Source organism: Sander lucioperca, chromosome 2 (genome assembly GCF_008315115.2).
Source record: "Sander lucioperca isolate FBNREF2018 chromosome 2, SLUC_FBN_1.2, whole genome shotgun sequence".
NCBI classification, from domain to species: domain Eukaryota; kingdom Metazoa; phylum Chordata; class Actinopteri; order Perciformes; family Percidae; genus Sander; species Sander lucioperca.
This window is the reverse complement of record NC_050174.1, coordinates 21,193,510-21,213,661: the sequence shown is the minus strand read 5'-3', so window position 1 is coordinate 21,213,661 and position 20,152 is coordinate 21,193,510. Positions and strand designations below refer to the sequence as shown.

The following is a 20,152-nucleotide window of genomic DNA, read 5'->3' as shown; positions in this document are numbered from 1 at the left end:
CAAGATGCCAGACTGATCTGCGAGTGGAAAACTGGAGCTCGCGAGATCAGGACGGTCTCATGAGGCTAGCATTTTCCATCCTCATATCTAAAACAGAGAACGTAATGGTCATGGTTTTAAGGATGGTCACAGTTTGGTTATGTTTAGGCACCAAAACTATTTAGTTAGGTTTAGAAAAAACATTGTGGTTTGGGTTAAAATCAAGTAACTTTACTTCCGGTTATGCATGTGACGCTGCGTAGCTCAGTTTGTTCTGTAAAGTAAAAAAAAAAATCAACTAAGAAACTCACCATTTACTTTTATTTTCAAATGGGACTTGAACCCGGTCTCCTGGCTTAAAGTCCTGTGTTTTAAAAGTAATGTCTACCATACACTAGAAGACTTTGAACAGACTTTGAAAAGACTAAAGTCTGACACCATCTCACATCTAAAGACAATATCCCACATCGAATGTTAAAGACTGGGGATCTTACAGGGTCACAAATTGGAAGACTACAACTAGATTACTTTAGAAGAATTTAACCAAGCTAGCTAGCTACTGCTAGCGTTAGCTGGTGACTTTAGGGAAAATTTGCAGATTTTGGTTCTGTCGTACATGCAGATAAATGGTGGCGGTACTCGGAGGTTCGCGTTTATCCGACGTTAAAACTCCCGTTGGATGACTCGCTTCAGAAAGGTTGAAAATCGGCAACTTTCTCTCTTTAGCACTTAGCTTAGCGCCATAGCAACCATAAACAACACTGGCTCTAGCTGTTTGCTGCTTCCTGTTTGGTGTTGGAGGCAGTGCACAGTGCGCACCCATTGGTTGTTGACAATGTTCATGTAATTTAACTTCACTACCAAGACTTAAAACTTACATTGATTTTGTCAGAACGTCAAGATGTGAAAAATAGTGACTCGGACGGAGTTTTTTGACTACCTTACACCAAACGAATGAGGCGACGGGAGCGCCCCAACTCTAGCAAGACTCTCAGGATTTCATTCCGATATTGGAAATTGGTCTCAACGGTGGAAACGCCTGAACAGTTTGGTGTAGGGTCGGCATAACACAAACAAAGAAAAAAGGGTCTTCTCTGACAAGCTAGCAGTGATTGTGTAGATATATCAGATTGTTAATCCCAATGTAAAGAAAATTGACAACATTTAGGATTAACTGTTGAATGTTTGTCTCTCCTAGTGCATTTGTTGCCGCTGATCTCTTCAGTAGCTGCTGGGCGTCTGCTGCTGCTCCTGCTAGTCTTGGTGGTGGTCTGTCTGGTCTGCAAGAGAATACGACGAGCCAAGCACACTGGAGCCAAGGTCTGTTTCAGCATAGAGGAAAATGAAGAAGAACAAGAAGAAGAAGGAGATGAAGAAGATGACTATGAAAATGTAACCAAGCCGTGAAAAATTCATGATCTGTACGCCCTCTAGGGACCAATGTGAATAAGACATCTAAAATGACTGCTCCATCTGCTATCCGAAGGCCACAAAGCCAGCCTTTCAAAAACTCCAATATGTAAAACAACAGATTGTTTTTCTAGGTCATGAAATCTCTGGAAACGGTAAAACACTCTCCCCAAAACGTATCTATTGTTAACCTACCAAAACCTCAAACAAAAAAGCAGATGATGTCATTTCTGGGAATGTGCTCCTAATGTCGCTGTTTCATTCCAAACTACTCTCAGATGGAAGCTCCATTGAGCTCCCTGATTCATGGTACGAGTCTCAGTTCACATCAAACAATCTCCTGGACCCCCGAAGCTGACACAGCATTCGTAAACATGAAAATGGCTCTGCAGTCCCCCCGACGCTGGGACTGAAAGATCCCTCAACACCGTTCATAAAGACCGTTGATGAGCGCAAGGGCTGCATGACCTCTGTGGTACTGCAACACCACGGCAACAAAATCCGTCCTGTTGCGTATTTCTCTGCTAAACTCGATTCTGCCGCTGTGGGTTTACCGCGATGCCTCCGTGCAGTGGCTGCCGCTGAGAAAGCATTGAATGTGTCCAGGGACATTATTGGCTGCTTAGACGTCACCCTCCTTGTTCCACATTCTGTTGGAACAAAAGACCTCTCATTTATCTACGGCGTACCTTAGATATCACACAGCGCTGTTAGGTATGCCTAATGTCATTGTCAGAAGATGCGCTGTTCTTAACCCTGCTTCTCTCCTCCCCACACCAGATGACAGCGAGGAACTCAGTTGTATTGCAGAGCTACAGGTGGCATGCACATCATGACCTGACCTCTCTGACACACCTCTCACTAACCCTGATTTAATTTTCTATGTTGACGGTTCTGCTTCCAGAGACCCTAACACTGGCCTGAACCATGTGGGTTTCTCTGTTGTATCTGATTCTGATGTTATCTGATCTGGACCTCTGCCATCTCATCTCTCAGCACAGGCAGCAGAGCTCATTCCCCTAACAGAAGCCTGTAAAGCAGCAGAGGGTAAGACCGTGAGAATTTACACTCACTCTAGATATGCATTTTGCTGCGTACACAATTTTGGCGCACTGTGGAAACACTTCTGAAATCTGATGGTAAACCTGTTAAATCATCACTTAGTAGCTGAACTGCTTGATGCTATCTTGCTTCCTGCAGCTATCTCTGTGTGTAAGTGTGCAGCACACACACACAGTACGGATGTGGTTTTCTCAGGGGAACGCTAGAGCAGACTCCGCAGCTAAAACCGCAGCTCAACTCCCTCTGTCAGACTCCATACTCCCACCACGTTGAACGTACTCGCTGTCCAGGTTCTCGTTATCTAGGTTTGACCACTGGTTGTCAACAGACTCTGAACAGTACGTGCAGGACAGGTGAATTTAATGTTAGTATGTGTCTACACTCCACACTGGGGCATCTTAATGCATCCGTTCTAGAAACTCACTTGATGCGCTGGCCAGATGATTCTGGTGCAGGCTCTTTAGTAGATTATGTATGGCTTTGCGGTGATTACTGGTATCAAATTCTGCCTCCTCTATGGACAGGTGGATGCGCTTTAATATATTTGACCCCTTCCATCAAAGTTATGTCTTCCCTAGTACACACCACACATTACTACCCCCAGTACATACCTCCATCAGGGGGGTTTATTAGAGTGAAGCGAAAATTGACTGGACAAAATTAGTTTCTGGTTTATTACCCTGGTACGGAACAGTGAACAACGCCCACAATATAGATAAGATTCATGAAAGTCTTGAGAATCTAACTGCAATCATGGTCTCTGGATTTAATGATTTTCCTCCAGCTATGAGAGCTATGCTACTTCAGCATCAGATGGGCTTCGAGCTTTTGCTAGCTGCATAAGGGGGCCTTTGTCACGTGATTGGTGATCATTGTTGCACTTTCATTCCTGATATAGCAGGGAATATAACTGACACTATAACACAGCTGAACTCACTCCTAACTGGCCTAAAATCGCAAGACGTTCCAGATGAGGTTTCAGGGTGGAACTGGTGGTCTTGGTTAATAGGAGGGTGGTGGAGTGCCTGGCTCGCCAGGTTCATTGCACCGATGGCTGTTTTCTTCTTTGCTTTCCTGTTTTGTGTTTGTTGTGTAATCCCGCTGATCAAGAAGATGTTTTCCTCATTATTCTTGTCACATATAGTTCAGTATCAGGCTTTGCAACACACTGATTCTCCATGTTTTAACATCCCCACTTATGGCTTTGATAATGACGATTCGGACAATGCACCTTTTTGTTTGTTCTGTTTCACATAAGGGTGATGTTTGTTTTCAGTAGAGGGTTTTCTTTTATCCCCTCACAAAAAAAAACCATTTGAAATATATTCTTATACATGCATGTAATTTGATTATTGTGATTAGATTGTAATCAAAAGAGTGGAATGTAATGGCAAAATTACATTTAAGCATGATTCTTTATATTTTTCTGTTTTATTTCTTTTTTGTGTTTCTCTCACAAATGTTGAAGGGAGCTTATCTCATTCCCACATGAAGACTTTGATTTTTTCTCCACAATATGTGGAGCCAGGAAGTCTGGAGCTGAATGCGTACGGCCTTTGTGTGAACCGATAAAGGTACAAGGTCACTGTAAAGTATCTCCCTTTCTGTAACAGTTGCTCCCTTGCCAGTCCAAGATGTACGGGGTATGTGACCTAGGGTGATAGTGGGGCGAAAGCGAAGGGACGCATAGGCTCCAGGGTGTCACTTATGATTTCGATTGTATGCTGACTTATAGATATGCCTGTAACAAAATGCAAAGTCATGTTTAGACCAGACCATGTGTGGCTATCACTCCCTTATCCTGTTTTCCTATATAAGCTCAGTGCTTCTGTTCACTCATTTGAAGAGACTTTTTCACACTTGTGCCTTCTGTGAACCTGCATGCTTCCTTGTAAACTTGCAAGTTTATAATAAAATACAAAAACCTGACTTGGTTTAGTCCACAACTGTCTTTATTTGTTTCACTATTCTATTTTCATCCAAACCTCTAACACCTGCTGCTAACGAAACCTTCCACCACACCGGACTGGATCCCTTCACCACCTTTTTCCACTAGCAGTGACTCTGAAGAAGACAATGACACTGGAGTATAAAAACTAAATCACCTTCCTCTTAGTTTGCTCTACTCCTTAGGATGTCTATGTCCACACAGAAACAAACAGCACTTGCCTTCATACACTCACATTGATGATGGCTAAAATTGAATCTTTGTGAATTTTTTGGCTTGATGTTGGAAACTGAAGTGTTTTGTAAAATAATGATTAATGAATAATCAAAAGGGGGGAAGTGTAGTGGACAGTTTTTATCTGTCATACTGATGTGTGATATTTCTTTTATATGTTATCCATTACTGCATGTTTTTTATATTCTCATCACTTTATATGTATTTACTTTTATACAATACAATATTTAATGTGTTTTCTATATGATATAATATATAGGGATACATTATAGTACAGTCAACAAGAAGTACAGTCCCTTCCTCTGTATGCTCCCCTATAAAAACTCTGAGAAATCCTTTGTCCTCGACAAACTCTCTCCTTTGACTTGCAAGAAGAATAAAGAAAATAACTTAGATAACTCCAGTGTGTCAGACAATCTTAATTTACAGCTTCATCCCCAAACACCAAAGAGATTTTGCACAACAAGATCTAGGTTTTAATATGTTAAAAACCAGCAAAGCCAGAAAAAAAGCTATTTGGTTTTTGATATGTGGAGGTGGAGATTGTGCAACTTCAAAAGTGTGTTTCCTGTTGTAATTGCAATAGTTAAATAACTGGATTCTCTTAAGTGTGTTTTTCAAATGTTCTAATGAAAGATATGTGCAATTGAGAAATATAATTTTCTCTTTCACTTATGTTGTTATATATATATATATATATATATATATATATATATATATATATATGTGCCAAAAATATATACAATCAGATATATGAAAATATTTAACAAGAGCAGAGAGCAACAATAATATAAAATATTAAGAATAATATACAAATAAAATATAGAATAAATAGGCCTATTCTAAATAGCACAAATCCTTCATCACACAAATGTGAAAACACACTAAAGAGAATCTAATTATTTCACTATAGCACCAAGAACAGAAAACACAAACTAAAAGTAAAACCTGACCTTTCTGGCCTTCCGTGATGCAAAATCATCAATGATGTTATCGTATGAAATCTGCTCCCCTATTGAATGATTGATACTAACAGAAAGGCCAGTGACCCGTTCCTGGGACATGGTTGACCTCAGGTATGACTTGATCAACTTTAGTTCTGAAAAGCTCCTCTCTGCTTGAGCCACAGTGACTGGCAGAGTAAGTGCAATCCTGAGAGCAGTCCAAAAGTTAGAGTAGATCTCCGATAGATCCTTATCATCCCCTGTTCCCCCCCTCGTCGGACCGTTCCATTTGGGAGACCAAGCAATATAGGCGCAGATTTGTTTTCCTCCGTGGGTGCTCACAGGCACACGCCCTTTAAAAAAAAAGTAGTCAAAAAATGTTTGCATTTCAGACGGCCGACACAAACACAGACGCCTATCAATTAGATAATAAAGCTGTAAAGTAGGCTATCTTTCAACTCAGGATAGGATTGGAGATGAAAAGTTTAACTGACACATAACCGTGATCAGCTTCATGGGTGCTCAGTATTAGCGGAGCACCAACGGTATCGGCGCCTATGCCCAGCAACCCGTTCGACCCAGAGGTGAATTGTCTCCGCTCACCCCTCCCCTTTCCCCTTCTCACAGCTTCTCTGTGCAGTGTGCACGGCACCTTCTCAGCAAGCAGGGGCGCCAATTTGCCAATTCCCCACATGGTGAAATAATAGATAATACATTATCTATAATTTTTTAAGTGCTCGTGTCGCCCCCCCATGAGTCATGAAAAAATGCTGCCCCGGGCGGCTGCCCGGTTCACCTGTGCCAAAAACCGCCATTATTATAATTAATATATTAATAATTATGAGTTAGTTTTGTGGTTCTCTATCATAATTTATATTTTTCAGGGGACTTGAATCCAGTTAGTATAACTGAAGCAAAAGCAGAACTGGTTGGTCTCTGGAAATATATGAACATTTTATTATATATATTCATATATTCATGTCATTTATGTGGGTGGTCATGGTTTCAGCAGTGATGGAGGCATATTTGCACAAAGCGCCTTAAGCCTTAAGCCGTTGCCTATGTAAGTGAGGTTTATACTTGTACGCTGGTGTTTGTGTCGTTCTAGCATATCTCTTTAAGAGAATAGCAGAGTCTGCATGTGTGTATGAGTGGGGGGTGTGTTGTAGAGCGAGAGATTAATGGCTTCGTAGCAAGAACCGACTCCGGAACAACGTGTTTCCCCTGTGTTTTTTGACCATGGTCGGAAAGCTGTAGCAGGAAAAGTTAACCCTCTCCCTGATTTCATGTTTATGGAGAAGGAGAACCCGGAAATGAGTAGGGGGAAATGTGATGCTACCAAGCCAAGCCAAGCGGACCAATCATAGTTGTTGCTGTCTGCGTCGTCGCAATGTGAAGTTACATTTATGTGGAAATGCACGTCAGGCTATGGTGTAGGGTCCGTATCTACGCATACCTACGTACGATTCAACACGGAACCATAAATTAGGTATTAGGCAAAGCAATTAGAAATGGTACCCTCGCTATCCCCCAGACAACACCACTTCCTGTCTCCTCACAGCCAGTCCCCCATGTAATTGTGGGGGGTGATGCCTTTCCACTCTCACACAATATAATATGCCCCTTTCCTGGTAAGAACCTGGGGTCTAATTTTTCTGCTTAATTCTAAAAGAACTGGACCCGAGGGGTGTGGAACTCCATCGCAGGAGCTATTTTGCAACATGGCCCAATTATATTTGGCACTTAGATGCATATGACAAGCTGAAGCCATTTGGTATCTGTATAAGTGGGTGTATTTACGACTTTTCATGGAAAATCATCTGGCTGAACTCATTACAAGCAATGACCCCAAAATTGTTGGAGGCTACAATATGGAGGCAGTGGAGAGAACAGGTGGCTGTCCACGGATTGCCAGAGGTGACCGGGCCACCGAGAATGTAAAAGTAAGAGACTTTCAGCATTTTCTCCATCGCAATATACACAACGGTTCTGCCATTGACAGCTACATTAAAGAAGCGAGTACAGCAAATCAGCGAATAGAAAGCTGGTGGGGCTTTCTCAGGAAGGAGTCAATGGAGTTCTACATCTCTCTGTTTGTTGATCTGAAAGACCGTGGTTTGTTCGACGGTGGATATTTGGACAAAAGTCTTCTTCAGTACTGCTTCATCGGTATCATCCAGGTGAGCTACAAATGTATTTTCATCTTGGTACACTGGCCCACATAACACCATAAATCACTTGGTATTCATATTCTCCACATAGAAGACACTGTATGGCTGTGTTGATGTTTAAACGTTAATGTAAAATTTGACAAGTGGTTAATTCATATTGATACAGTAGTTAATATATTTGGCATAGGCCTATTACAATAATTAGAACTCGATAAATGTTGCCTGGTTCATTTGATGTCCAGCACGTATGTTGCTGTGTATTATATTGTATAATATGTATTGTATGTAATGTATTGTGGTAGCTGCTTTAGAAGAAAAAGAGAGGTTTGGGTTTTTGGTGGGAAGGTTTAGAGAGATGGACCGGAGGTTATTTAAGCTCGATGGTGTATTTTGTCCCCAACGGCTCCTTCCAGGCACTGGTTATGGTTAGGGTTAGGGTTAGAGTTAGGGTTAAGGTTAGGGTTAGGTGCCTTGAAGGCAGCGGTCGCAGGGTTAGGGTTAGGGTTAGGCTGTGACCGCTGCGACCGCTGCCTTCAAGGCACCTAACCTAATAAACGTTATTTAATCTGTCCCTCTAAACTGTCCCACCAAAAACCTTACAATATTATATACACAGCAAAATAAGTGTTGGACATCGCATGAACAAGGCAACATTCACGTAGTAAATGTAATAGTTATTATGATAATAAATGCCCAAAATATTAATGTATCAATTAGGGCTGTCAAACGATTACATTTTCTTAATCGCGATTAATCGCATGTTTTATCACATGATTAAAATTCTATTATTTTGTATTTCAGAACTGTTTTTAAGTACATATTAACAATGGAAAGCAATTCTTACCAGTGTATCTTGATTGGGAATCAAATGAATGCAAAGAAAATTACTTCATGAACTTGATTTTAAGATTTGTATTTGTTTTTTAAATATTTAATCTAGTCACACATTTGAATCTAGAGTCAATATTAGGGTTGGGTATTGTTTGGTTTGGATACCGGTGCTAAAGCGATACTTTTAAAACGGTACCGGTGCCTTAACTGTGCCTGAACCGATACTTTTTAAGAAAGTTAAAAAAAAGAAGGGTACTAAACAGCGACATTAAAGAATGGCTTGTTTATTGCTAAGGCCATATCATCGGAATTAAATGTTAAATAATAATGTAATCATTATAACAATAACTTATTTCACTAGTAAATAGCTGATGAATGACAAAAACAATCACCAGATGGGAAAAGGGCATTTAACAACAACTTTGAATGCACCACAAGGTTGTAAATTACCAGTTTCATTGAACGCACCGTCTGTGTTTTTCCGACAGCAGCAGCTGCAGATTGTTACATCCCGGTGTCGGAATCCTCTACAGTGAAATACAGACAAACTTTACACCGTTTAGCGTTAGCTGTCAGTATTGTAACCGTGTTTAATCCAGCTAATAGCTAGCAGTAGGCTATCGTTAGCTGCTGTTGAGTATAGTGTTAACTAGCATCACGTGCAGCAATGTTTCTGTTGCCTGTAACGTCTGTTTCAGAACATCAGAGAGAAGTGCAGGCATATCAGTGGCACCAGAATGAGGCACCGAAATCCGCGTTGCTATTCCTGCAGCAGCAGGATGTGTTACGAGGAAGTACGGCAAAATAGTAGCCTGTGAGGCACGACGCAAAGCCGAGTGAAGTGAAAATAAATTAATAAATGGCGGCTTGCGATTAATACGATTTAAAAAAATGAACGCATAATGCTCGGCCCTTAATCGCATCGCGATTAACGCATTAATGCTGACAGCCATAGTATCAATATAAATAAATACCACTTGAACATGGCTGAATATTTACTGCTTGGCCAAATATTACTGCTATTTGAAATTGTGGTCAGTAGAGAGTAGAAAGCATTTGTCATCAAAAATTTAACATGTTTCATTTCAAGCCCTCTCATAATTTATCAAAGGCTCACATGAGAATACTGTTATTAGTGATATCAGTTAACTTGTTCTCTTATTTTCTATCATGCTGTTTCTCCAGGACGAGTTGGATGAGATGATCTGTGTGTGGGATTCGCATGTCATCAGACCATCAAGGAATGACGTACCAAGTGGTCGACCCAGAATCATGTACATGTTCCCAGAGCTCTATGCAACTCATGACTGTGTTTCCGAAGTGGAAAGCGCTGATGTACAGCTGTGTCGGAGTAGCTGCACATTTCAACCAGCAGTGCCATGTGACATAGACATCTACAACCTCTGCAATGTTCTGATGGTAGAGTCACGGTTGGTTCTCCCAGCTGATGCTTACCAGGCCTTGGATTTGTACCTGCATTTGAGGAATAAGATCATATCCTCTCTTTAATTTGAGATGGTACTACACATATCCAGATCTAAATGAATTATCGGTCCACTGTGCTTTTTTCATTTGTTTCTTTTTCAGCTATCTTGCTTTCATCAGTGTGATGTCTGTTTTTTTTCATATCTGCTTTAGAATCAATATTTACTGAAGGCAAAGTATTTGATTTTATAAAAAGTATCACAAAAAAGATGGTAATGTTTTATGTATTAATGGATATCTGTATGTCATGATAAATTAGAAACTTGAAAGAACCTCAGACACCACTCCAAATATAGGAAAATTATTTGATAGTTTGCAGTGGAAGTAAACACTTACGTTTGTAGTGGATAGCTACCACAGAAGAGAAAAACAAGAAGGCATATTATGAATGAAGAATTAGGTTTTTTATTTAACAATATTTTGCTATTGCTAGTTATTGTCAATTTCCCCTATGTGGCTCCAACCAAAATAGCCATGGGTACCCTTCTGAAATGGAATGTGCATCTCACAGCCATTGTATCAAATTCTGACATGTAAAGTTTTTCTTTTTGAGTAACAACTGCATAAGACCTGCACATGAACATGTAACATTTGCACATGCCTGGTAACTTAATGCATACACATAAACACAGGTCTGACAGACTCATCAGTATGCTTAAACAAAACTTTCATTTTGGACTTGAATAAAGTTTCAAACTCAGTTTTTGTAAGTCGGTTACATAATCCGTCAGATGAGTCATGTAACTCTTATTCATTTGATGCAATGTTTTCTTAGTGGTAATACTTGAAATGGTCACAATGACAATAATCTGCTGAACTGTGTAGTTAGAGATTCTGTATAGGAACATCAGCTAAATGCTAAAAAAGTGTTTTCAGTACCTCTGTTCTTATTTGGTGCAAAACGAGATCATCTGGCAAAAATGGTTTTACCCCAAAAGAACCTCCAATAAAATAAAGGATGTCACCACACATTCTTTCACTTACTTATAGTAGGGTCTACAGTCTTAGTTGTGGTTTTCATAGTAGAGGGAGCCGCCACTCTGAAATTCCCACCGTTAATTTTTTTAAACGGTTTCATTCATAGCTATTGTTATTGGGTGAAAATAGTAATTTTACATAGGAAAACTTAAACTTAAATCATGGGATGAATGAAGACAAAATATTTGCATGGTCAAGTAAATAGATTAAAGTGAGAGAGTAAGTAATCTTGTAATTGTAAAAGTAAAAATGTAATTGTGTTCATCAGGTCCGAACAAGACATGGAGGTCGAACACGGCACCTGACTGTCCAGAAAACCGTTACTATGGAGCTACTGGAGATTGGCAAAGGCTTGTTCTTTCCAAATGGACATTCTTTGAAAGGACGGGTGGAAGAATTGGAAAGTAGAACAACAATTGTGAAATGTTGCTAACATTAGAAACTAAACTGTTTATCGAGTGTTTGATCTATTGTGAAAAAGTGTTATACCGGCAGTCTGTGTAAGTGACATAAAGTATGTTGATTCATCATAACTTCATACCAAATGTGTTTAACAAAGGCGGTCAAAATTACACCAGAAATTAAAGAGCCCCTATTATACTAATTTTCAGCGTCATATTTTTACTCTTGGGAACTACTAGAATAGGTTTACATGCTTTGATGTTCAAAAAACATATTATGTTTCTCATACTGCCCATTGCTGCAGCACCTCTACCTGAAACACTCAGGTAGAGGTCAGCTCTTGGCCCACATTCCCAAAAAGCCCAGTCCGGTCAACCAAATTGAAACAAGCCACTGGTCGGGCTGTGCTTGCTCAGGCAGCACCTATGAATTGGGACAAACTGGGCTGGCATTCTCAATCAGTGACATCAATAATTGTGAGGAGTCTCAGGCAGTTAAGAAAAAGTGTTGTCTGTGGGAGAAAAAGCTCCATTTGGAGTGAAATGTGTTTTTTATACATCAGTTACATACAAACATTTTTTTTTATAACGGATGGGGGGGATGGGAAAAATCCAAACAAGCACAATAGGGGCTCTTTAAACTGTAATGTAAGTGAAGAAGTTTATTGAGTTTTTGATCTACTGTGTCTGTGTGAGGGATGTAAACTTTATGCCAAAATGTAAACTTTATGCCAAAATTATTCATAAAGGCGGTTTCTGTCGTGACTAAACCGCCTTCATAAACAATTTGGCAATGTTTTGTCTTCTGTGTTCTCTAACTAGGTGAGCCGATCAGATTAACTGGGTCTGGGTCTACTCGGTGCTCTGGACGAGTTGAAATCTATTACAACAACATCTGGGGAATAGTCTTTGATGACAACTGGGACTTAAACAATGCTGAGGTGGTTTGCAGAGAGATGGGCTGAGGTACGGCACTGAATGCCACTCAGTCAGCCTCTTTTGGTGAAGAACACCGGACAAATCTGACTTGATGATGTGGCCTGTTCAGGAAGTGAGAGGTCTCTCACTGAGTGTCATCACAGAGGATTTGGGACATAGTGAGGATGCTGGTGTTGTTTGTTCAGGTGAGAAAACTTTTGGATAAAGTGTTTTGAATAAATGTATCCTTTTATAAAAGACAGCTCTGTCATGTAGTCTTTGTAGCTTGTGATGTGTCTAAGACCTGTTCAGATGCAGAGACGGAAAAGAGCTGGTAACCACTGAGTGCGTTTAGAATTGGAAAGCAGAATAAGTGTGAAATGTTGCTTACATGCCAGAAATTTATGAACCCCTATTATACTTGTTTTCAGCGTCATATTTTAACTCTATGGATCTACTAGCATAGGTTTACATGCTGTGATGTTCAAAAAACATGTCTCATACTGCCCATTGATGCAGCTCCTCTACCTGAAACACTGTGGGCCAGATGTACGTACATTTGCGAATGTAGCGTTATCAGCGCCATGTCCAACCCGCAGAAAGCGCACGCTGTGATATTTCAGCTTACGTCATATTTACCAAACGTGCAGTTCATTGGGTAATCAGCGCCTTTCTCCGCCCACTATACCATAAATTGCGCTGTAGCAAAGCATTAAGTACTTGTGCTATGATACGGCTGAGTGCAGACTGCGATATTCCCATATGATGCTATGACTGTTTGAAATGATCCTGATGCCAATATTTGTAATGTAGCGAGAAGTTTAAATGCTTATATACAGTATGTAGTGAGGAGTTTAACAACTGCTGGAATGGATTGTGAACGCTGAGTCGGAGATTCAATTTCATCTTTGATTTCTTCCAGTAACTGTAATATTGCATGGCTGCTTAATCTGTAACACTTAATGATTTTGTGTTCACTCAACTGAAAAAGTGTGATCCTTGTGGCAAAAATACTTTCAGCTCGTCTCCTTGGCCTATGTCTTCGTCTTGCTCGGATTACTGCTGCCATTTTACCAGGAGGCATATGCGAGGAAACCTGCTTGCGGCTGGTTTACACCTACTTTTAAGAGGCGGGCTGTCACGGGCGTTTTTTGTACATACCGCGGAAGACATAATTAGGCGCACTTTACGCTTCCCCTCCCATCTCTTTATGGGAAACTCCCACTTTCCCCTTGACCCTCCCATGAATGCATATGCATGACACAGAAAAGCACAATTTTCCATTTTCAGTTCCCGCGACAGGCAGTCTGCGCTTTTACCTCAGTGTGGCCTGTTTGTACATACCTCACCATGCTTTTACACGCATGTTGCAAAACAAATACGCCTGAAGTGGGCGCAACAGCGTTAGTACATCTGGCCCTCTGTCAGAGCTCTTGGCCCACCTTCCCAAAAAGCCCAGTCTGCTATCATTGGTCAGCTGGTCAACTCTGATGTGACTGGTCAACCAAATTCAAACAAGCCACTGTGCTTGGTCAGGCAGCACCTATGGACAGCACATAGGAAAAACTGAGCTGGCATTCTCAATCATTGACATCACTAATTGAGAAATTTCAAACTGGAATGTGGAGTTGAGAAAAACTGCTCTGTGGGAGAGAAAGCTACATTTGAAGTGAAATGTATTTTTTTAATATAGTTTAGACATCACAACACTCTGTAAGGTAAGTGAAGAAGTTTATCGAGTGTTTGATTTACTGTGAAAGTGTTTTACTGGCAGTCTGTGTACGGTATGTAAGCAGGCTCCGAAATTAACACTCGCCAGTCGCCAAATGCGGGTAAATTTTCCGTTTGGCGAGTAAATGTGAGAGGGCTATCCGCCACATGGCAAGTGTTTTTCCGTCTTCATTTTGGTGAAGCTGCAGCTACTTTCTTCTGTTCCTCTACTGTCTGCGGTCCTCATCGATATAGATTGAAGTGTCACGTAGCTCTCCACAAGCAGAAAAAAGAGGAGCTTAAAACTCAACTTGCTGGTTCAAAGTTAGGACTAGCAAGTTAATAAGCAGTTATCATGCAATTTTTTTTTTAAACTTCATATTTTTTTTTAATATTGGTTTAATTGATAATATTAGATAGTATTATAATATTTGATAATAACGGTTAATGGCGGTTAGCTGGCGGTTAACTGTTAATCATTAACATCCCTATCAGTAGGACTTGCAACCCCAACCATAAAGTGTTGTTATGTAGGCCTACGTTGCAAAAAAAAACAACAATTTAATATTTTGGCCGGTAAAAAATATGCTTGGCCGGTCGATTTTTTTGATCTACCTGCCGCTGAGTCAAAAAGTTAATTTCGGACACTGGGTAACTCTGTTATCTGGATAATAGAAATCATCCTGTTATTGGAGGACTGTAGGTATGACAGAGTGGACTTGCTCTTGTATTGAAAACCTAGGCTGTGATGGTGTCTAGTGGCTGGCACTGGATACTGCAACAGGTCTGCAGATCAGAGAGGAGAAGTAAACTGTGAACTGGCCAGTGGTGGAAGTATTCAGGCCCTTTACATAATTAAAAGTACTAATACCACAGTGTAAAAATACTCTGTTACAAGTAAAAGTCCAGCATTGAAAATGTTATTTAGGTAAAAGTATGTAAGTATCCTCAGGAAAATGTACCTAAAGTATTAAAAGTAAAAATACTTTCTAAAAGTAGAAAGTGGCATGAAAAGAAAAGATTCAAGTAAAGTACAAGTACCTCAAATTTTTACTTGAACAGTATTTGAGTAAATATACTTAGTTACATTCCACCACTGGAACTGGGTCAGGCTTTTAAAGTCCAATTAGAGTCCACATAATAAATGCAACATTACCTGTGTGAACATGTAACAAATAAGTTTAAATAAACAAATTCTCATAAACAAAATAAATAAAGAAAATGCATAAATATTACACGTTCAAAGAGGAGTAGGAAGAAGTTTTCACATATGTAGTCCTACCCCTTCTCCATAACTAACATTTAAATCACATTCATCATATATACAACTCTAACAACTTATGTAAACCCCATGCTGCAAGGCTTGTCGTAATATCCTGTTGGGACCGACAAAAGTAAAAATTAAACATTATCTCTTAAACAGAGCTCTCAACCATGCGGCCTACAGGCAACTGTGGAGCCTGAACACCCTCTGGAACAAAGACCATGCGGTCAACATGGGTGTTTTTAAACAAAGGGATCAGGCCTGTGGTAACTGTTGCAGCCTGAACACCAAACTCCTACAGGTTACCAGGAGGGAAGAGATCATAAAATGGTCGTGGAGCCATGAAGTCCTGAATTACGATTGGTTAAGCGGGACCCTGAACACAGTGGGAATCCAGGTCTGGTGGCCGGAATATAAAACTTCAGGTCACCCCCCCACTTCTTTGTCTTCCACCGCAATGTGAGTTGCTGAAGGATGCACGCCAAGCGCTTGTGCGAAATTTTCCCAGACAAAGTGGATTTATTGGATCCTGAAACACGCACCTCGTGTTTTCAAATCTGCAGAAGAGAAACGTTTCTCTAAAAGAAAATCGGACAACACAGACACCGCTTTTCTTAAACAGTCGACTTGAACTGCCCCGAGTAGGAACAGCTAGTTAATCATTGACGAATGATTAGCTTTGTTCTGTTTTTCCGTGGAAATCTATGGACTAACGGACGATAACACACAGTAAGAGGCTTAAGGTTTCTGGGCAGAGAATATAGGTGTGTTTTATTAATGAGTAAAGGCTAATGTTGCCATCGTTTTGCCATTAATGTGTTTGATTAATAAGTGCTACTGATGCATGCCGTGATTATTAATCTGATGATCGGACCGCCACGTCCAAGTTTTCTGTGAAAGCACCACTGATCAAGGTGCATGGTTGATATGTTGTGTTGAATAATGTAGCTTGTGTGAAACTTGAAATGCTACATTGCTGCTCCGTCCAGGGAGTTTTAGTTACCGTTCAGCGAGATAATAAGCTCCGTTGGTCCGTCTGTTCACAGCCCGCAAGGTGTCGAGAACGCCACCCCGCGGTCCTGTGTGGAACGACGGAGCTGTGTTTATCTCTGTGAAGTATCAGCTGTTTAGCTCCCCAGAGTTTTTATAATGAACCATAAGCGAGTTTGACATTTGAGCCGGGGGGGCGAAAAAAAACATTGTAGCAGCTGAGACCAGGCCTACCACTTGGGGGACACAGCACAAGCACATATGGAAAAAACAAACATAAATACATAAACATATATTTTTATTTTTAAAGCAGATTTTAAATTACATTGTAACAATTTAACAATCCGCCCTTATGAAATCCAATCGCGGCACGGCTGTCTTGGAACGCAATAGACAGACGGTGGTGGAATGCCCCGACACTTAAATTCAACTAAAATGTAACAGTGAACAATCAGTGTTCGACCTAGTCTGTTGAGATGCCTCTCCAAACGCAGAAACGAAGCACAATCACAATCACACCATAACACATTAAGACACGTTAAAAAAAAAAGATCCGTATTTTGCCGTAATCCAATGACACGAAAAAAAAGTAATCCACAGCGATCAGTAGATCCACTTCGCTGTTTAAACACTGTGGAATGAAACGTCTACAAGTCCAAAGCTACACAAAACGCGCAATCAATTAGTAAGCTGACAGCAAATTTATATACATGGCATTTAGGCAACCTTTATTGCAACATTGGTACGGTAAGATGTCCAGACTAGTGCAACAGTAATTTTCGTCTTTTGCGTCCTGCATATGCGTCGACAATGGTCTCAGGTGTGAGCCAGAGCCCTGAAAATTTTTTTTTTTACTAAAGACATTACATTACATGTCATTTAGCTGACGCTTTTATCCAAAACGACTTACAATTAAGTGCTTTCAACCCTGAAGGTTCAAACTCCAGACAACAAGTAGTAAGTGCAAGTACATTAGCTTTAAATAAGCAAAGCTACAAAGAGCCATATGAAAGTGCAAGCAGTAGGCCTATATGAAATCACATGTATTACCTACCACCATTTAGTTGCTTTGTGTTATTTAAAATATTTATAAAATATCTGGTCATGCCAGAAGTAATTATTCCACAGTTTTTAAACAATGCAATTACCCTTTTCAGCCACCAGGGGGTGCCCCCCCCCCCCAAACATTATCTCTTAAACAGAGATATCAATCATGCGTCCTACAGGCAACTGTGGAGCCTGAACACCCTCTGGAACAAGGGAGACCATGCGGTCAACATGGGTGTAATGAATGTCCCCTTGTTCAGACAAAAATCTCAGAGCCTGCCCTAACTTCACGTTAGTCCAGACCTGAGTGAACTAGAGGATTGGTCATTATCGATAATCAAGATCCAAAGTGTCTTTTCTTTCTCTAAACGTGCTTTCCTCCCCTTTTACACTAACCAAACATACACACACGCGCCATCTTGAACAGCTTGCCTTGTGAGCCACAAACGAACACACACACACACACACACACACACACACACACGCATAGCCTACACATGTGGACAGCACGCCTTGCTGGCTACGACAGTCATACACCCACATACATGTGTGTTAACCAGCTAACGTGCACTAAGTAGCATGTGTTGTGTATCTCTTTGTTCTGTGACATGTTAGCTTGAACAGCTAACCAGCAAGCCCCGACCACATGACGCTGCAACACATCCCCCCCTCTTGGAGTTAAATAGCGTTTGTGTAGCTCGCACAGGAGTAGCCATTTTTGTAGTCTTTGGGCTTACTAGAGAGCCTCAAATCTCGCGGAGTCTCGTCTGCCTCTTGATATCGCAGGGTTTAGCTACCCCAGGGCGGCTGTGTCTCAGTGGTAGAGTGGTCGCCTGCCAATCGGAAGGTCGGTGGTTCTATCCCTAGCACTGCAGTCCCATGTCGAAGTGTCCTTGGGCAAGACACTGAACACCGAGTTGCCCCCGATGCTGCGCATCGGAGTGTAAATGTGTGTGATTGTTTATCTGACAAGCAGGTGGCACCTTGTACGGCAGCCTCGGCTACAGTGTATGAATGTGCGTGAATGGTTCCGGTACTATGTAAAAGCGCTTTGAGTAGTCATTAAGACTAGAAAATTGCTATATAAATACAGCCCATTTACATTTTACCTCACACACACACACACACACACACACACACACACACACACAGAGAGACATGTCGCTACATGTCTGTTTGTTTTGTTGTAGTTTGAAAAGGTTATATAGGTTTATTGATTGAAGAACTATTGATCGACAATTGATAATTTGGAAGTAAATAAATTCTGTTATACTTTTGAATAGCAGTTGTTACATAATTATTTGTGTATTTGTTGTAAAAACTGCTGGTTAAACAGGCCTGTGCTCGAATTCATCCTTTCGTTCGTTCCTTCAAAGATAACCAGATTAATTTAATCACATTAATTCAGATCTGTGTTTTAAAGGGAACACCATCAATGAGACTATTTCACAGCTCAATTATTGGTCCCTGGTTCCAGGGTGGTGCCCCGTTTTGATTGTTTTTCAATGTGGTAAAGTTATTAATACACATATTCATAACTTTATTAATATTGATAAAACATCTTTGATAATTTGCCAATAATTGAATCTGGACATATATCTATTCCCAACAATTCTTTAAAATTCTTTTTATAAACAAGGTTTATTGGACAAAAAATGTCAAAAAGTCATCCGATAAGGTCAGTATTCTCATTGATGACAATCTCAAACAGAACATCCCTAGTCATCTATATTAGGATTCCCTATGAAGGTGAAGACTGCAACTTCTTCCTTCAAGTTGTTGAACTGCAGTAGTGTACTAGGACGGCCATCTGTGATTTCCTGCTCCAAAGTCTTCATTTGCGGGGCAACTCTGAAGAAATGTGGCGGTAACTGATGGGGCTGCTGCTATGATGGGCCAATACAGAGGAGTGGCCACACTCCGTGAGAATAGCAACCCTAACCTGACCATCATTCACTGTATGAACCACAAGTAAGGAACTTGTGGTTCATAATGCTCTGAAACACATTACAGAGGCAAGCTATTTCTAGAGTGTCATTGAGTCATAGGAGACACTCTGCTCAAAGTGCTCACCACTGTCTTCACACTCCCAGTGTCAACAGCCGGGTGTGAAAGCGCCATGAACCATATTCTCACAGACAGAAAACAGAATGAACATCTCTATGCTGGACAGCCTCCTGTATATTTCAGTAAATGGACCAGGGGTTGCCTCCTTCCCCACCTGGAAATTTGCAGAGATGTGGGTAACAGAGGGGCATGACCCTTCCACAGAAAAAGACGACTGAAGTCCATCATCAAAGCATACTGTTTTCTTAGTATGAGGCATAGGCCTACAATGCAATCTATTTATTTTAATGTTGACATCACGTTGAGCTATTTCGTTTTGAGATTATTTTCCATTGAATTTGAAGATCATGAATAAGTGAGGAGGGGTGGGGATTTGCCCCTTTCTGGTCTATATAGGTGGACATAAATGAACCGATTAACCCCAAACTTACAGGCCAACGATTCGCCTTCTGAGGCTCTGTTTGGAGGTTACATAGAGCCGGGATGCTTTGCTAAATGGAGAGAGGGTCGAGAGTGGCTTGCTGTTACAACAGAGGGTCAGTTCAGTGTACAGCTTGCTCTGACATTAGATATTTAGGCCCATATACACAAGAGAGACTTCGACTCTGCATTTAATAATGGCATAAATAGTATGCAAAAAAAAAAAAAATGAAGCAAAATAAGCTGACATGGAAAGGGTCAGTCCCACATCAAATGCATAGAAATTGTGCAGA

General features: G+C 40.7%; 1 protein-coding gene across 1 annotated transcript in view; it reads left to right on the top strand.

The window, feature by feature from the left end:
- LOC116045079 (deleted in malignant brain tumors 1 protein-like) overlaps positions 1 to 20,152 on the top strand; it is a 98,955-nt gene that overhangs the window by 53,843 nt on the left and 24,960 nt on the right. The gene's annotated exons all lie outside the window — the stretch shown is intronic.